At 37.5% G+C, this 19912-nt stretch overlaps 1 protein-coding gene across 4 annotated transcripts in view; it reads left to right on the forward strand.

Annotated features, from left to right (window-relative positions):
• The window catches only part of GLCCI1 (glucocorticoid induced 1), a 122117-nt gene that overhangs the window by 24766 nt on the left and 77439 nt on the right, over positions 1–19912 (forward strand). The gene's annotated exons all lie outside the window — the stretch shown is intronic.

A 19912-nucleotide genomic window follows, 5' to 3' on the forward strand; every position in this document is an offset into this window, starting at 1 on the left:
AGATGTTAGAGAAACAAAAATATGACAAGAGCCTTGTTTTCAAGAAGGAGCCTACCTTCTTGTAGATGAGTCTTGCGTTAATCATTTAAGTGCAAAGTAAATAGTTTTCGAATGGTATTGGCTTTTTCTTTCCTAATTTATTCTTATGTGAAAATAAAATAGCTAAAATATAGGTTGGAAGAGAGGCATATACAAGTGAGGTGATATCTCCATGAAAAATGAGTTAACTGTATTATTCATAATGCCTGAACATTTATTCAGTTCAATTTAGTTACTGTCCCATCTCAACACTACACTACATAGAAAGGATTAAACAAAAATTATCAGAGGTGAAGAAGAAGAGAATGGAGAGAAAGAGAAAGGAAGAAAAACTACTTGGCACATTTTTTTGTGTGTTAATTGGCTTGGTATAGTTACGTTCTCCTTCCACATTGACGTGAACCTCTCCAGTACATCTGGAGGTGTCGTTCAGTTTTTTATTCCAAATGCCCCAACTATTCAAGTTGTTGCTTACGATTAAAGCCATATCCAAAACTATAGTCTGAGATTAGTTCACTCATTTCTTAAGCAGTTAGGTTGAATGAACAAAGCTCTATCGTTGTTTAAGGGAGAAAAATAAAAGTAACTTAGCTGATAATGATGAACTCTAGAACTTTGTGACTTTGGTCCATTTTATCTCCTGGGAAGTGCCATTTTGATTGAAGTACAGTTCAATCAATAATACCAATAGACTGTTTTTGACTAAAATTATAATAGCCAGTTCTGTGCCTGTTCTAGAGGGTTAAAGTATGATGTAATTCTAAAGTATTTTATGGTATTTTCCCTGTATACTTAGTCATGCCATGAGTGGTTTTATTTTATTTTACGTTTTTCTTCTTAAGTTGTTTTCAGTCCTTGGCAACTTTTCCTGGCAACCTTTAATCACAATATTTATAGAATTGTTGAGGTGGAAGGTGTTCTGTGTATGCAAACACAGAACTGGTTTTTACCATGTTCTGTTTTACTCCATGGCATCTACAAAGGTGTCATTTGTATAAAACATTTTCCTTCAGGACATTTCCTGAAGCATTTGGCCATTTCCAATTTTAATGCAGCATTCAATTTTGGATAAACTACTCCTTCACAGCTACATACTTGATTCTTTGGTGTCAATATTTAGGAAAGTAAATGCTAGAATAAACATCTGTGTTTCCTTATTTTTGAAGCCTTCATTCTGTTAAGCCCATTTATTTTGGGTTTACTCTAGAGAAGTGTAGTTAGTTGTGTATTTCCCAGTCAGCAACATGTTCACCATTATTTGGTTTGGAGATGTAATGTGGGGGAAGATACACCTTGTAGACTAGACTTAATTAACTATATTCTTTTTCATTAAGAAAATCAATGGCATACAGACATATTCCTTATAGATTTTTGTTTATCATTTGTCTAGCACCAGTAGATTAGCTAGACTGGCAGTCATACCTTAATGAGGTTAAGCAGCTAATCTTTTCCTAAGATTTTTCCATTAATCTCTTCTGCATTTAACCTGTGGGTTTGTTAACCCTATAATTTGACTTTCATAAACTAATATTTAGTTACTATTATGTTTGACTTTTATAAGCTAATTTTAGTTATTACATAAGTAATAACTTATGTTACTACATAAGTAAAATATTTATACCTTAGACTTGTGTTTTAATCTTATCTATAAATTAATATGTTAAAATATATTTGGATTTAGAATCCTGTAAATTTTTGGTTGAGATTGCATGAGAAGAGATTTACTTGTTTAGGAGACCCTTCTTTGTCATATTGTCATTATTTATTCAAGTAAGAAATAAGAAAGCTGGTAATTTTCCAAGGAATAGTATCAGTTTTTCAAATTCTTTTTCAGAATCAGAAGAACTTCAGTTATTATAATAGGCTGAAAGCAGAGTTCTGTTTGTCCTTTACAAAAGGAGGCCTTTCTAGATTTAGGCCATTGAAAAGAGAAGGTCCTCCTGGAGACTCCTTTCTGTCTTCTCTTGTCCACATGGCCTTTTCTTCAAACCCATCAGTCCATTGTCCTATCATTTCCTATTGTAAACTTTACTATTCCCCATAAAAGGAATTTTTGTTCCTTGATCCCTTCCTGAGTCTTTCTGCAGGCTTCCATAAGTGCACTTTGAAGCTTTACTCTGTGACTGACAGCTCTGGAGGAAGGGAATGGACAAAAATTCTGTTAACTGAGTGAATATGGATGCTGTAATTCCCATTAGTTTCCCCTCTAGATGGGGCAGGGCCTGATTTCTTTACTAGGTTACCTAGAAGAAAGGATATCTCTCTTGTTCTTGTTAGGTGCCGTTGAGTAGATTCCGACTCATACTGACCCTATGCACAACAGAACGAAACACTGCTTGGTCCTGAGCCATCCTTACAATCGTTATTATGCTTGAACTCATTGTTGCAGCCACTTTGTCAGTCCACCTCGTTGAGGGTCTTCCTCTTTTCCGCTGACCCTGTACTCTGCCAAGCACGATGTCCTCCAGGGACTGATCTCTCCTGACAACATGTCCAAAGTACGTAAGACACAGTCTCGCCATCCCTGCTTCTAATGGGCATCCTGATTGTACTTCTAAGACAGATTTGTTTGTTCTTTTGGCAGTCCGTGGTATATCCAGTATTCGCCAACACCACAATTCAAAGGCATCAATTCTTCTTCAGTCTTCCTTATTCATTGTCCAGCTTTCACATGCATATGGTGCAATTGAAAATACCATGGCTTGGGTCAGGCGCACCTTAGTCTTCAAGGTGACATCTTTGCTCTTCAACACTTTATGGAAGTCTGTTGCAGTAGATTTACCTAATGCGGTACATCTTTTGATTTCTTGACTGCTGCTTCCGTGGCTGTTGACTGTGGATCCAAGTAAAATGAAATCCTTGACAACTTCAACCTTTTCTCCATTTATCCTGATGTTGCTCATTGGTCCAGTTGTGAGGATTTTTGTTTCTCTTTCTGTTGAGGTGCAATCCATACTGAAGGCTGTGGTCTTTGATCTTCATCAGTAAGTGCTTCAAGTCCTCTTCACTTTTGGCAAGCAAGGTTGTGTCATCTGCATGACGTGGGTTGTTAATGAGTCGTACTCCAATCCTGATACCCCGTTCTTCTTCATATAGTCCAGCTTCTCGTATTATTTGCTCAGCATACAGATTGAATAGGTATGGTGAAAGAATACAACCCTGACACACACCTTTCCTGACTTGAAACCAATCAGTATCCGCTTGTTCTGTCTGAACAACTGCCTCTTGGTCTACGTAAAGGTTCCTCATGAGCACAATTAAGTGTTCTGGAAGAAGGACCCAGCAGTCTACTTCTGAAAAGCATTAGCCAGTGAAAACTTTATGAATAGCAGCGAAACATTATCTGATACTTCTCTAGGCTAGTATTACTTTTCCTCAGAGTCAATACAACTGAAATATTAGAAAAATATTAAAATTAAAATAAATATATATCTGGTTCTTGAAGGAACTTAACTCACATTTTGTTATTTATCGGATATTCTGAGAACTCAATCTTAAATTCAAATGTGCTAAGAGAAAAACTACCATATTTTTATGCAAATAATGCATGCCTTCTGTGTTTGTTTGCTGGCTGCACACTCCCATGGGGTATTTTCTTAAGTGCACTATGCTTTTTTTTTTTTTTTTTTACAACATGTGGAAGAGGACTGGCATGGCATCGCTTGTGAGGGTGCCTCCAGGGGGAGGGTGCCTCTGGCCAACAAACACAGAATGTGGGCATTGTTTGCATAAAAATGCAGTATATGATTTCACAATCATTTTCTAATTATTTCTTTCATTTGGTGATAGAAGACTTGAGTTAGAGATACAGACAGTCCCCAGATTACAAACATCTGACGTATGCACAACTCATACTTGCCCTTTAATGTTATGTAAATTTGCCCTCACTTTGAAACAATCAAACCAACCCCTACTCAAAACAAATTCTTCATCACAGTCACCTTCACTCTCTGCACATGTTTTTGTTTTTAATTTTTATTTTGCTTTAAGTGAAAGTTTACAAATCAAGTCAGTCTCTCATACAAAAATTTATACACACCTTGCTATATACTCCAAATTGCTCTCCCCCTAATGAGACAGCACACTCCTTCCCTCCACTCTCTCTTTTCGTGTCCATTTGGCCAGCTTCTGACCCCCTCCACCCTCCCATCTCCCCTGCAGAAAGGAGATGCCAGCATACTCTTAACGTGTCTACTGGATCAAAGAAGCTCACTCTTCACCAGTATCATTTTCCATCCCATTGTCCAGTCCAATCCCTGTCTGAAGAGTTGGCTTTGGGAATGGTTCCTGTCTTGGGCTAACAGAAGGTCTGGGGACCATGACCACAGGCGTCCTTCTAGTCTCAGACCATTAAGTCTGGTCTTTTTATGAGAATTTGAGGTCCCATCCCACTGCTCTCCTGCTCCCTCAGGAGTTCCTCTGTTGTGTTCCCTGTCAGGGAAGTCATCGGTTGTAGCCAGGCACCATCTATTTCTTCTGGTCTCAGGCTGATGTAATCTCTGGTTTATGTGGCCCTTTTTGTCTCTTGGACTCATAATTACCTTGTGTCTTTGGTGTTCTTCATTCTCCTTTGTTCCAGGTGGGTTGAGACCAATTGATGCATCTTAACTGGCTGCCTGCTAGCGTTTAAGACCCCAGATGCCACTCTGCAAAGTGGAATGCAGAATGTTATCTTAGTAGATTTTATAATGCCAACTGACTTAGATGTCCTCTGAAACCATGGTCCCCAAACCCCCACCCCTGGTATGTTGGTCTTTGAAGCTTTCAGTTTATTCAGGAGACTTCTTTGCTTTTGATTTAGTCCAGTTCTGCTGACCTCCCCTGTATTGTGTGTTCTGTTTCCCTTCACCTAAAATAGTTCTTATCTACTGTCTAATTTTTTTTTTTTTTTTTACTATCTAATTAGTGAAAACCTCCCTCCCTCCCTTCTCTCCCTCCCCCTGTTCGCAATCATCAGAGAACATTTTCTTCTCTGTTTAAACTGTTTCCCCAGTTCTTGTAGTAGTGGTCTTATATAATATTTGTCCTTTTGCAACTGACTAATTTCACTCAGCATAATACCTCCCAGATTTCTCCATGTTATGAAATGTTTCATGAATTCATCATTGTTCCTCATAGATGTGTAATATTCCATTGTGTGAATATACCATAATTTATTTATCCATTCATCCGTTGTTGGGCACCTTGGTTGCTTCTGCCTTTTTGCTGTTGTAAACAGTGCTGCAGTGAACATGTTGTTGTTGTTGTTGTTAGGTGCCGTTGAGTCAGTTCCGACTCATGGCGACCCTATGCACAACAGAACAAAACACTGCCCAGTCCTGCACCATCCTTACAATGGTTCTTATGCTTCCATTGTTGCAGCCACTGTGTCAATCCACCTCGTTGAGGGTCTTCCTCTTTTCCTCTGACCCTGTACTCTGCCAAGCATGATGTCCTTCTCCAGGGACTGATCCCTCCTGACAACATGTCCAAAGTATGTAAGATGCAGTCTTGCCATCCTTGCTTCCAAGGAGCATTCTGGTTGTACTTCCTCCAAGACGGATTTGTTCGTTCTTCTGGCAGCCCATGGTATATTCAATATTCTTCACCAACACCACAATTCAGAGGCGTCAGTTTTTCTTTGGTCTTCCTTATTCATTGTTCATCTTTCACACGCATCATATGCAGTGAACATGGGCGTGCATATATCTGTTCACGTAAAGGCTCTTTTTTTTCTAGGACGTATTCCAAGGGGTGGGATTGCTGGATCATATTGTAGTTCTATTTCAAGTTTTCTAAGGAGGCGCCGAATCGATTCCCAAAGTGGTTGTACTATTTTACATTCCCACCAGCAGTGTGTAAGTGTTCCAGTCTCTCCACAACCTCTCCAACATTTATTATTTTGTGTTTTTTTTGATAAATGCCAGCCTTGTTGGAGTGAGATGGACTCTCATTGTGGTTTTGATTTGGATTTCTCTAATCGCTAATGATCGTGAGCGTTTCCTCATGTATCTCTTAGCTACCTGAGTGTCTTCTTTAGTGAAGTACCTGTGCATCTCTTTTGCCCATTTTTTATTTGGGTTATTTGTCTTTTTGTAGTTGAGTTTTCGCAGCATTATGTAGATTTGAGAGATCAGGGACTGACCAGAAATGTCATAGCTAAAAACTTTTTCCCAGTCTGTAGGTAATCTTGTTACTCTTTTGGTGAAGTCTTTGGATGAGTATAGGTGTTTGATTTTTAGGAGCTCCCAGTTACCTAGTTTCTCTTCTGCGTTGTTAGTAGTGTTTTGTATACCGTTTATGCCACGTATTAGGGCTCTTAGCGTTGTACCTATTTTTTCTTCCATAATCTGTGTCGATTTAGATTTTATATTTAGGCCTTTGATCCATTTTGAGTTCGTTTTTGTGCATGGTGCAAGGTATGAGTCTTGTTGCATTTTTTTTGCAGATGGGTATCCAGCTTTGCTGGCACCATCTGTTAAAAAGACTGTCTTTTCCCCCCAAAGTATGTAAGACCCAGTCTCGCCATCCTTGCTTCTAAGGAGCATTCTGGTTGTACTTTTTCTAAGACAGATTTGTTCGTTGTTTTGGCAGTCCATGGTATATTCAGTATTCTTCACCAACATTACAATTTAAAGGCGCTAATTCTTCTTCACCCTTCCTTATTCATCGTCCAGCTTTCATATGCATATGATGCAATTGAAAATACCATGGCTTGGGTCAGGCACATCTCAGTCTTCAAGGTGACATCTTTGCTCTTCAACACTTTAAAGAAGTCCTTGGCAGCAGATTTACCCAGTGCAGTGCGTCTCTTGATTTCTTGACTGCTGCTTCCGTGGCTGTTGATTGTGGATCTAAGAAAAATGAAATCCTTGACAACTTCAGTTTTTTCTCCTTTTATCGTGTTGTTGGTCATTGGTCCAGTTGTGAAGATTTTTGTTTTCTTTATGTTGAGGTGTAATCCATACTGAAGGCTGTGGTCTTTGATCTTCATTAGTAAGTGCTTCAAGTCCTCTTCACTTTCAGCAAACAAGGTTGTGTCATCTGCATAACACAGGTTGTTAATGAGTCTTCCTCCAATTTTTGTTCATCTAGTCCAGCTTCTCGGATTATTTGCTCAGCATACAGATTGAATAGGTATGGTGGAAGAATACAACCCTGATGCATACCTTTCCTGACTTTAAATCAATCAGTATCCCCTTGTTCTGTCTGAGCAACTGCCTCTTGATATGTAAAGGTTCCTCATGAGCACAATATAACTTACTGTGTGATTAACCTGTTTTCTGTTGTTCACTTTTTTATTCTGATGGAATATATGTAAGATAAAATTTGCCACTGTACCAATTTTTAAATCGACAATTGAGTGGTATTAATTACATTCACAGTGTTGTGTTGGTCATTTTTAAGCAAAATGAATTTTCCTATACTTTTATGAGTGAGGAGCCATTCAGGATAGCTTTTCTAGCTTCAGAACTCTAATGTCCCTACTTCCTTTGTTTCTGTAAGATGACTTTCTTAAAAAACCCCTTTGCCTCTGTAGTCATCCTCCTTGGCTCCCTTCCCCAGCTTTATCTAAACCTTCTCTTTTCTTCATTCCAATTGTTCTTGTCTCCAGTTTGGATTTGGTTCTCCAGTAACTTCTCCTCAGCTTTGGACTGTGTGTTGTAAGAAGCTTTTGTTTGTTCGGTTGGAGACTACGCATATTGCTTCAGTATAATCAGACTTTATTACTTTGGGGTCCTCTTGCAGTCACTTGCAAAGGGTTTCCTGCAGAACCCCCTCCTAATTTTGGTAGCTGCTTTCAGATTAGCCTTTTACATTTACCTGGTAATGATTTTGGTGTTCTCTTATTCTCTGGACCATCAGAAGCCTAGGTGCATTCCTTCTGCTGCATGGCACAGTATTTGTGTTCAGCTACTAACTAAAAGGCCTGTAGTTTGAATCCACCAGCTGATCCCTGGAAATCGTATGAGGTGGTTCTACTCAGTCCTGTTGGGTTGCTATAAGTCCAAATTGTTTCGACGGCAACGGGTTTGGTTTGGCATTTTTTTTTTTTGCCCCTTCTTGCTTACATTTGGATGTTTTGTGGGACTACCTTGTAACATTATTATGAGGTAGATATTGTCCTTCAGTCTTCGGTTTTGCAATCCTCATTACTCTGTTGTTTTCAGGAGTTTTAAAATCTTTTATGCCACCATCTTTCTTACTGTTAGAGTATTTTGACAAAACTTTTAAATAATGAACTACCTTGAATATTGACTTACTGCTCTGCTTCCTGGACAGCAAATGCCACATAACTTAGAAACCTGCCATGGTTGTAAAATAAACAATATTACACAGGTTCTGAATTTCTGAATTGGATCTGTTACCTGGACAGTGAAGAGGAAGTGTGTGTGTGTTTGTATTTCTGTATGTATGAACATAAGCCACAAATAATAGCACCTGAAAAATTTTAGTAGTATCCTTTATTACAAGTGTGATTTTTTTTTTTCTATTTTGTTCCCCCCCCCCCCTTTTTTTTTCCTCATTAGATAAAAGGTAAACTTTGAGGGATAATGTAAACATCACAAACTTTGGGAGAATATTCCCTACTTTAGATATCAGGAGGTTTGACCAATAATGTTGGTGGCATACTGTAGTCAAAATATGGCTTATTCTGTAGCGTTTTCAGAATTTTTTTTTTTTTTTAAACTGGGGTATAATACAACCAAACTGAACCCGTTGCCATCGAGTTGATTCTGACTTAAAGCTTACCTGCAGGACAGAGTAGAACTGCTTCATAGGGCTTCCAAGGAAGGAGCAGCTGGTGGATTCAGACTACTGACCTTTTGGTTAGTAGCCATAGTTCTTAGTAGCCACTGTGCCACCAATGAAAGTCTTTTATTTAATCAAAAATTTTCCAAGCTTAGATCAAGTAGACACATGAGACTATGTGGGCAGCTTCTGCCTGGAGGGGAGATAAGAGGGTAGAAGGGGTCAGAAGGTGGCCGAATGGACATGAAAATAGAGAGTGGAGGGAAGGCATGTGCTGTCTCTTTGCGGGGGAGAGCAACTAGGAGCATATAGCAAGGTGTATGTAAATTTTTGTATGAGAGACTGACTTGATTTGTAAACTTTCACTTAAAGCAATAAAACTTGAAAAAAAAATTTTTTTTTCCAAGCTCTAACAGTGCTTTAGCTGGAAGTTAAGTGATTGGAAACAAAATTTTGTGAAACGTTCAGTCCTCTGCTCCTTTCATTTACAATATGGTTTTCCATTTTTGTTAATATTCTGTTTCTTTAAAGTTTGAGCTATTCATAATAGATTTTAGATGTTTGGAATCTTCATTAATAGAATTTACTGGAAGTGCTTAAAATAACTATTTTGTCAAAATTTCTTAAAGGAATATCATTCTGCCACGGGAAAAAGCGAACTTAAAAAAAAATCTTTAGTGTCTCATCTGCCATATATGTTATTTCTTTGAAGATGTGTTCTAGATTTTAGAGCTCCACTGTAATTTGTTGTATATTCTTCCAGTGCTTGTCACCAGGTTTCATGGCCATCATAGTGAAGTTTTCTTACAACTTTGATACAAAAAAGATACTCCTTTGAGTTTTCTTTGAAAACAGGCTGAAGGCTCCCTCCAGATATCTTATCTCAACTTGTGTTTCATTTGACACAGACTTAATTGGGAGAGCTGTAACCTATGCCTAAATGGCTGCCTGACTGCATTTTTAAATTGTTTTTCTGATGGGCCTCAGATTACAGGGCTATGTCAGGCCTCATTTGGTCAGAAGCATGTTTGTTTCTCTTGTCAGCATCTTGATTGGTTCCTTTCCAGATTTCTGCAGGGCAGCCATATGGTCATTTCTGCATGCTTTCTAGATTGCTTCTATGGCAGAATTCCAGGGTTAGTTGATTACTCTTTCAGAATCTATCACACTGACAGGGCTTCAGTTTTTGCCGTTAAGTTCTATTGCAGATAGCATATTCAGATCTAGTGTCTTGTCTATAATCTGAAGTTTATTTGAATTTGGCAGTTTTATTTTATGTGGCACACGTATTTGGCTAACTTTTCATCTTTTTATATGTCAAAGAATAAAGACCCATAAAGGCCATTGCTGAAGGTGCCCAGACTGTTGACTTCGGAAAACCAAGTCTAATAATAATTCTACTATATGATAGATACTAGTGTACATCGGATTGAGCAGAGAGTCGTACCAGTTTTCTCTCCACACTTTTTTATTGTTAGTTATCCAGTTATCAACATCTCTTTTAGAAATTTATTTTTAAAATAATTATAAATGTAAGACAATGAGAAATTTACTCATACTTTTCGTAGTGATAATAAATTTAAAACTGTAGACTTCATGGTAGTAGCTCTCATTACGGAATGCTGAAGCAGACCTCTGTTAAAATAGAGCAGTAGCCAATTTATGCTCGATCTCAGGTACCCATAGCAGGAAAATTCCCCACCCATATTTATTTATGGCTATTCTCGATATCGGAAACCCTGGTGGCATAGTGGTTAAGTGCTACATCTGCTAACCAAAGGGTTGGCAATTCGAATCCACCAGTCGCTCTTTGGAAACTCTACGGGGCAGTTCTACTCTGTTCTATAGGTCCGCTATGAGTCGAAATCGACTCGACAGCACTGGTTTTGGTTGTTTTGGTTTGGTATTCTTGATATCAGCTATATTAGGAGCTGTATCAGTTCAGGATATTTTGAAGTTGAAAAAAGCAACTTTTAAGTTTTGTATCCATGTTCTGCTCAGTAATTTTGTTATTACGATATGGGTGATGAAGATTGAAGATATTTAAAAAAATCATTTTCTGACAATGATCTACTCGATTTAGAGGCATTATGGAAAACTCATTGAGCATCTGTTAGTTTGTTTTATAAACTAGCTGTAAACTGTGGTAATATTGTCACACTAAGTCTTAAATTCTTTCATTAAATCAATTATTAAAGTCTAAGTAACATTTTGTTTATATATTAGTGCAATCTTTGATTTAATTTTGTTCTGGCACTTTCATTAGGGAACCTACTTAATATATTTTTTCAGACTTCCTTGCATTTTCAGGAAGTAACTTTTATTGTAGCTGTCTTTCATTTGCATGTAAAACGCCCTGGTTGAGTGGGGGGTCTTTTTCAAAAGAAGATATATTGAACTTTGTTATCTCATTTTTCCTGTGCTCTTAAGCATTCTTCCTAGAGTGCTCTGTATTTATGTTTGAAGGTTCTTATTGTCATGGCCAGCGCTCAGTTTAGAAAGTGACCTTTTGAAGGCAATGAGTACATGTTAAATTTACTAAAGTCCAGAAATTTAGCTGCTAGTTGCAGATTTCAAAGAGGTAGTTGATTTAAAAAATTTATTTTTTTGTAGCAGGACATGTTTTTGGATGTGTAGTTGAATTTTTCGTGCCTCTAAATGGAGTAGATCATTGTCAGAAAATGATTTTTTTTTAATATCTAAAATTCTAAAGGTCTAGTCCCAATCCTCCAGATACTGGTTCTTAAGCTTTATTAGCACTGGGTACTGGGTACCTGAGGTGCTCATTAAAAATTCAGATTTCTTGGTCCCACTCCCAGAGAACCTCACATTATTGATAAGAAATTGGGCCCAGATATCAGCATTTTTAATAAATCCCCCACACTTTGAGAAACATTGCTGTAGTACTTCAGTGGTTCCCAAACCTGGTGAGACAGCTGAATCAGTCTGGTTTGGTTTAGAAAATATGTTGATTTTTGGTTCTACTCTACACCTACTTAATAGAATCTCTGGGAGTGGGACCTAGTAACTTGCATTTTTAACAAGCTCCGTGGTGATCCTTATTCAGACCACCACATCACAGAATCACACCCTTGGGATCCATTGCTTAGTTCATCTAAGGCTGAGGACCTTGTGCTTTTATATTTTAGGATCTCCCAAGATCTAATTTCCAAGTGAAATATTAGGAAGCTGCTTCTTTTACTTCTTAGACATGCCTAGATGTAGACATTGTAGTGGCTAAAAGCATTTACCAGCTTTCCCTTTGACATTCTTCTAATTAGTGCTATGTAATACGTTCACACACGAGCATACACACATGCACACCCACATACATTCATATATGCACACACATACATGTATGTATCATGAGCCTTGATGACTTCATTTTGAATGTCAGGTTAGCTAGTAAACGTGATTATTTTTGCTGTTTGAGTGTGTGTGGAGCTCTGGTGGCACAGTGGTGAAGAGCTTGGCTGCTAATGAAAAGGCTGGCAGTTAGAATCCACCAGCCGCTCCTAGGAAACACTACGGGTCCTCTGCCCTGTCCTATGGGGTCTCTGTGAATCGGAATTGACTAGACAGAAACAGGTTTGTTTTTTGGTTTTGACTGCCATGGGATAAAAAGGTTGCACATACTTCAGGAGCTTAAAATCAGACAGAATGCATTATGTGTGTGTATGCTTTGATACTTTTAGTTAGCATTGTAAATGTGTGTTTGTATACACAGAGCTGTTTGTAGTAAAGAATGAGAAAATTTGGTATTAATACCAAATACCAAATAGTGATTTCTCAGCATTTTACTTCACTGTATGGCTTTTGACAATTAGGGAAGATTCTTTATAATTGCAATAAATGGATTTTGGATAAAGTAAGAGGCAGATTGTTGGTGGTGACAGCCAAGTTTCATGCAGTTACAGTCTTTACACAATAGTTGAAGGAGCAATAGCTCCTTTTCTAAAGGTTTAAGTAAATTGTTATTTAAATTCTCTAAGTTTAGATATGCTTTGCTAGTGTAACCAGTGTAAATGTAAAGATTTGGTGGCTAATAATCATTCATTAAGAGCTAAGCACAGAAAACTAACAAGTTCTATTAGTTTTTGCAGACTAAATGTAGGATGAAAAATGTCGGGGTGTATTAAGTCCAAGAAAAGAATGTGAGCACTCAAAAATCTGGCAGCCTTTTTACCACTTGTTAACGATGGTTCAAGGAGCCCTAGTGGCACTGTGGTTAAAGTGCTTGGCTGCTAACCAAAAGGTCAGTGGTTTGAACCCAGCAGCTGCTCTGTGGAAGAAAGATGTGGCTGTCTGCTTCCGTAAAAATTACAGCCTCGGACACCCTATGGAATAGTCTACTCTGTCCTATGTAGTTGCTATGAGTCAGAATTGACTCGACAGCAATGGGTTTGGGTTTTGTTTTTTTTTTTTAGTTTAATCGTCGTTCAGGTGTTCCTGGGTGACTTAAGCGGTTAAGTGCTCAACTACTAGCTGAAATGTTGGCAGTTCAGACTCACTCAGGGGCTCCTCGAACCAGGCCTGGAGATCTGCTTCCAAAAGTTTACAGCCTTGAAATCCCTATGGAGTAGTTCTACTCTGCATGCATGGGGCCACCATGAGTCGGAATTGACTGGGCAACAGCTAACAACAGTGGTGGTTCAGTGGTAGAATTATCATCTTCCATACGGGGAGACCTGCTTTTGGTTCTGGCAGGTGTACCTCATGCGCAGCCACCACCTGTCAGTGGAGGCTTGCATGTTGCTATGATGCTGAGCAGGTTTCAGCAGAGCTTCCAGACTAAGACAGATGGGAAAGAAAGGCCTGGTGGTCTACTTCTAAAAAACCAGCCAGTGAAGACCTATTGATCACAGTGGTCTTATTCCATTGTGCACGGGGTCGTCGTGAGCCAGGGGCCGACTCAGTGGCGGCTGACAACAAAGGGTAGTTTGGAAGGTGTTGGCTTGTTTCATATTTTCCTGTAGCTATACGCTTTAAAGTTTCTAATCTTTTTTTTTTTTTTTTTGACTTATAGACCTTCCACTTAACTTTGTACTCTAGATAATCTTTTTAAAGACGTCACGTTTTCACATAATGCCATTAAATAAAAAATTGTTGTGGGGAACAAATTAATTTGACATCATATTATATAACCGTGGCAGTTAGATTTTAACCGCCCCCCCTCCCCATTTAGAACAGTCCTTTGTTTGTTATTCAGTTATCTAATATAGCTTCTTATTTTTAAACCTACTTTACTATTACCACTTTAAAGTAGAATTTCCAGTTGGGTGCTACAGAGCAGGAAGTATTTTTGTGTAGTCCTCAGTAAGGTATCCCAGAGAAGTCCCAGGCCTACCAGCTGCTGCTGCCATGTGGCTTTTTATTCAGAGGAGGGAAAAGCACAATCTGTAGATTAATGTAATGGGAAGACCTTTTTACAGACTACCACTGTGAGTGGTCATTTCCTAGCCGTAACAATCAGGATGGTACTGAATTTGGAAAAACATTCACTCAGTATTTTAATAGTGAGTGAACCAGTTATATTAACCAGTTGCCATTGAGTCGATTCTGACTCAAGGCAACTGTGTGTGTCAGAGTAGAACTCCATAGGATTTTCAGTGGCTGATTTTTCATGAATAAATTGTTAGGACTGTCATTCAGGAATTCAGACCTCCAACTTTTTGGTTAGTAGCTGAGGGGTTCCATTTTATAATATGATTTTTTAATTGTCATATTTTATTGCTGAATTTATATACAGTAGTTATTCTATATTTTACCCTCAAATATTTAAGAGGGAAATGTTAGCAGTGAGACTGCTAAGTGGCATGGCAGGAGTTTTAGTACTCTTTGAAGGTTTCCCTTGGTGTAGTTGTAGAGCATCCTTCATGCTATGTGCTGCCTAGTTTATATTTTGCCTTAGTTGTCTTCCTGTCCTTTATTGGCACCCATATGCCATGCATAAACTGCTTTATAGCATAGTTTAATTATGTGTATCCTATTTCCCCCAGCCAGAATGTAAAGTCCTTGTGGATAGGGAAAGAGTCTGAAACCCATTTTGTAATTCCCCTTGGTATGTGGAATGGTGCTTTTCACATAATAGACGTGTAACATGTTCTGGTTAGTAATAGTGATTATAAACTAACAGACTTTTAGCTAGATCTGGTTTCTCCACTTATGAAGAAACTGTTTTCCTGATGCCTGGTCAGTTTAAGTAGTAATGATATGTATTTATTTGATTTTCTTTTATAATTTACATATACATAATTAGAACATTCCTTTTATTTAAGCAATTTTATTAAGTTATTCAAGGTATTGTACACTAATTCAAAGGCTGTTTGAGAATACTAACATGGATTTCTAGTTGACAAGGTGTCCTTGTTTTATCTACTTGAATTGACATAATTGTATAATAATTGGTAGAGAAGTATTGGGATCACTCAGTTCAAGATTAAATATACACTTTAATCACAACTGTAAACCGTGGTGGCGTAGTGGTTAAATGCTACAGCTGCTAACCAAAAGGTTAGCAATTCGAATCCACCAGGTGCTCCTTGGAAACTATGGGGACAGTTCTGCTCTCTCCTACAGGGTCACTAGGAGTCGGAATCGACTTGATGGCAGTGGGTTTTGGTTTTATAACCATGAAACAGGAACGATTTATTGTGCTATTCAGATAAATAATGCAAAACCAGTATTGACTTTCCTTAATGCACTAAAATGTAAGAACTGAATTGGTGGGAGATAATACCACAAATTAAATAAAAATTTGGAGGAGTCAAGGCTTAGATGTTGAAGCTGTCTGAAACTCACTCACTGGCATGATAGCTTGCATAACATAAACAAGTCAACGTGTTGAAATCAAATTACACCGTTTGTAATAAGCCTTTTGATAAATCTAAGCCCTAGTGATATTTGATAAACAGAGTAAATATGGCTGACCATATCTTTGAAGAATACTATCATTACTAATTTTTAACCCTATTCAGAATTATACCCTTCAAATAATTTATGTGGAAAACACTGACTACTTCGTATCTTTGAAATGGTCTTTTAAAGTATATTTGAAATACAGACTTTCAAGAATGTTGGCCTCATATACTTAAAAAGAAAAATCTATGGCTGACAGAGTGAATTTTGTAACAAGATACGGACACTGTTGTCCTATTTCTCCCTTTTTAAGATAGTTTTTCTGTTGAAGTGGGATGCTTTCTCTATATATTTTTACACAGATAAGCATTAGGTGTATCGTCACAGAATTAGACAAAACTAACTAGCAGATCTATAAGTTGAATTCAGCACCTGATTTCTGGTGCCTTATCCCAGTGGTCCTCGAATTGAAGTTAGGCCACCACCAGTGAGGTACAGGAAAAAATTATCTATTATTTTTATTTCATATGTTTAAGTTTCTACTTTATCCTTTATAATACACATAGTAGTAATAAGATAGTACATATCTGATTTATAAGTAAATAATTATACATATTACTCCATATTTTTACCTGTAGGAGTATTTAGTCAAAATGTCCAGTGATTAAAAATACAATAAAAGAAAAATTAATAACTGTAGCTCAGAATAGGGAGCCCTGGTGGCACAGTGGTTAAATGCATGGCTGCTAACCAAAAGGTCAGCTGTTTGAACCCACCAGCGGCTCCACAAGAGAAAGATGTGGCAGTCCTCTTCCATAAAGATTTACAGCTTTGAAAATCCTATACAGCAGTTTACTCTGTCCTATAGGGTCCACAAACCCTGGTGGTATAGTGCTTAAGTGCTACAGCTGCTAACCAAGAGTTCGGCAGTTCGAATCTGCCAGGTGCTCCTTGGAAACTCTGTTGGGCAGTTCTCCTCTGTCCTATGGGGTTGCTATGAGTTGGAATCGACCCGACAGAGTGGGTTTGGTTTTTGTTTTTTTGGCATAGGGTCTGCATGAGTACGACTCCACTAGATGGCAGCAGGTTTGGAATTTTTTTTTGGTTTATAGATTGTTGTTGTTAGGTGCCCTCAAGTTGGTTCCGACTCCTAGGGACCCTGTGTACAACAGAACGAAACACTGCCCAGTCTTGCATCATCCTCATAATTGTTGGAATGTTTGAACCCATTGTTGCAGCCACTGTCAGTCTATCTCATTGAGGGTTTTTCTCTTTTTAGCTGACCCTCTACTTTATCAAGCATGATGTTCTTCTCGGGGGACTGGTCCCTCCTATAACATGTCCAAACTATGTGAGACAAAGTCTTGCCATCCTTGCTTCTAAGGAGCATTCTGGCCGTACTTCTTCCGAGATAGATTTGTTCTTTCTTCTGCCAGTCCATGGTATATTCAGTATTCTTCACCAACACTGTAATACAAAGGCATGAATTCTTCTTTGGTCTTCCTTATTCATTGTCCAGCTTTTGCATGCATATGAGGCAATTGAAAATACCATGGCTTGGGTCAGCTCCATCTTAGTCCTCAAAGTGTCATCTTTTGCTTTTAAAAAAGTCTTTTGCAGCAGATTTGCCCAGTGCCATACATCATTTGATCTCTTGACTGTTGCTTCCATGGGCACTGATTGTGGATCCAAGTAAAATGAAATCCTTGAAAAGTTCAGTATTTTCTCTGTTTATCGTGATGTTGCTTTATAGATTAGAATATGGTATTACACAGACCAATGAGCTCATTTGATTATTCATATACTTACTATAAAAGATTAAACGGTCCCCATTGGTTATTTGGAAACCCTGGTGGCATAGCGGTTAAGAGCTATGGCTGCTAACCAAAAGGTCAGCAGTTTGAATCTACCAGGTGCTCCATAGAAACTCTATGGGGCAGTTCTACTCTGTCCTATAGGGTCACTATGAGTTGGAATCGACTCCATGGCAATGGGTTTGGTTTTTGGTTTTTTACTTGGTTATTTACCAAGTTAAAGGGAGTTTTAATGCCTAAAAAAAAAAAAAAAATTTTGCCTAAGGGTAGACTAAATACACTTTTCAGATAGTTTTAAGCAGTTTATGCTCAAGAAGGCAGAAGCTTTTCACATATAATGGCTTTTCATTTTCTGGTTATAGCTGACCTTTCTTTAGGCATCAACTGCTATAAATACTGGCTTTGTCTTTAAAGAGATAATTTTTTTCTTTTGTTTCTAATGGATGGAATCTGAAGTGATTTTTTTTTTTTTTAATTTTAAACAAATCAATGTAAGTGAAATTTTGGGGAACATGTTTCTGAATTTTCCAAAGTTGCTAAAATGAATAGGTCCTGCTTTTATAATCAGAAAAAATATTTAAAAGAATTAATAGAAACAACCTCTTGAACTAGAATTAAAAATAGGCTACATATCTTCGAAATAACCTGTGATGAGGTAGGGAGAAGGGAAAAGAAGAAACAAACAGTAGAATATTGAAAAGAAATTAAATAGCAAGGAAGCATTATAAAGTAAGGGAAAAAATGAATGACAAGTAAAATAAAATTTGCTTTAACAATAAATATAGGTGGGATAAACTCACTCTTTAAAGGAAGGCTACTACAAAGTTGTTTTTTTTTTTTTAGTCTACATACTGTGTACAAGAGATACACATAAAACAAAATGATTTAAAAGACTTGAAAATGAAAGGGTAGGCATACCAGGCAAATTGTGACAGAAAGAAAGCACAAATAATCCTCAGTTTGATAAAGTTTAAAATGAAGGTAAAGCATAATCAATGGGACAGATTATAATGATAGGCATATGAGCCATAATGATGATTCCATGAATCTGTGTACCAAGTTGTACAGAATTAAAATATAAACAATAAAAAATTATAAGAAGTAGAATTTTTAGAACTCAATAATAGCTTAGAGATTTTAGTGTACTTCTTTAAATGTGTCACAGATCAAGCTGATAATTGTTATTCCTATAGTTTATATTTTTATTTAATTTAGTTCATATATATTCTAAAAACCAATCATATCTTCTCCATGACTCACGAAATGTTTATAAAAATTGATCATGTTACTGGTCATAAAGAAAACTTCAGGTAATTCCAAAGATTAGAAATAGTTCATAGTAGATTCTCTGCCTACAGTGCAGTAAAATTAGAACTAAGTAATAAAGATAGGGAGGAAATTTTATAATTTTCAAATCTTCTTTAACAATTCTTGGGTCAAAGAAGAAATCAAAACCACAGTTGTAAGGATATGTAGGTAATGTAATAGCATCAGAGTATATTGCATTTTGTTTTCCTGATAAACAACCCATTGTGTTTTCTGGTTTCAGGAAGGTAGTTTGAAAGACAGCATTCAATATAAATGTTTCTTGACCCTCTGTGAGGGTGCAAGGCATTTTGCTTGTTGTAAGGGATACAACTCTGAATAAGAGTCTGAGCCTTGTGAATTTGTAATCCATTGAATTCTGTTACAGAGTTCACATTAGTAGTACATAAACTTGGAATATTATATAGGAAAAATTCTCTATGGTTTCTTTATAGGTTTAGTGTGATAATTTTAGTTTTCAACAGAGTATCTATGGTGCCCATGCAGAGAGGAGAAACAGATTGTTGTAGTAGATTTACTGAACTATGTAGAATGCCTGGAGATTTTATACCCTCTTTTGCCTCTGTCATGTGTTAACAGCTCTGTTTCATTGGAGAATTCACTTTAATCTCTCTGGGCTTCAAATTCTTTATCCATAATTTAGGAAGCTGAATTAAAATGTAAACTTCATTATATACATTACTTTGTGTAGTTGTGAATAAATTCGTTAAGAATGTATTGAGCACCAACTCTTACCAGTTTGTAGAAAGCGTTCCTGCCTTCTTAGAACTTATGATCTGGTGGGGGAAAGAGACAAGCCATGAAATAGAGGAGTGTGTGTATATCTTTAGCCAGAGGAGGAAGGGGAGAGGAAGAAAGAAGGGCATTGGGAAAGGTTTCACTGAGGCATTGTGACACCTGACCTATTCTTGAAGATAAATAAGAGTTTGTCAGGTAAACAAAGGAGGAGAGAGTTCTAGACTTAGGAAATAATGGAATATACAGAGGCAGAGAGTGCATGTAATATTTGGGGTACTACAAGTAGTTTGTGTGGCACTTATTTTTTTTTACCAAGAGATTCAGGAGTCCCGAGGGTGGTACAAATGATTAATGTGCTTTACTGCTAACCAAAAGGTTGGAGGTTCGAGTCCGCAAAGAGATGC

Source organism: Elephas maximus, chromosome 8, assembly GCF_024166365.1.
Source record: "Elephas maximus indicus isolate mEleMax1 chromosome 8, mEleMax1 primary haplotype, whole genome shotgun sequence".
Lineage (NCBI taxonomy): Eukaryota > Metazoa > Chordata > Mammalia > Proboscidea > Elephantidae > Elephas > Elephas maximus.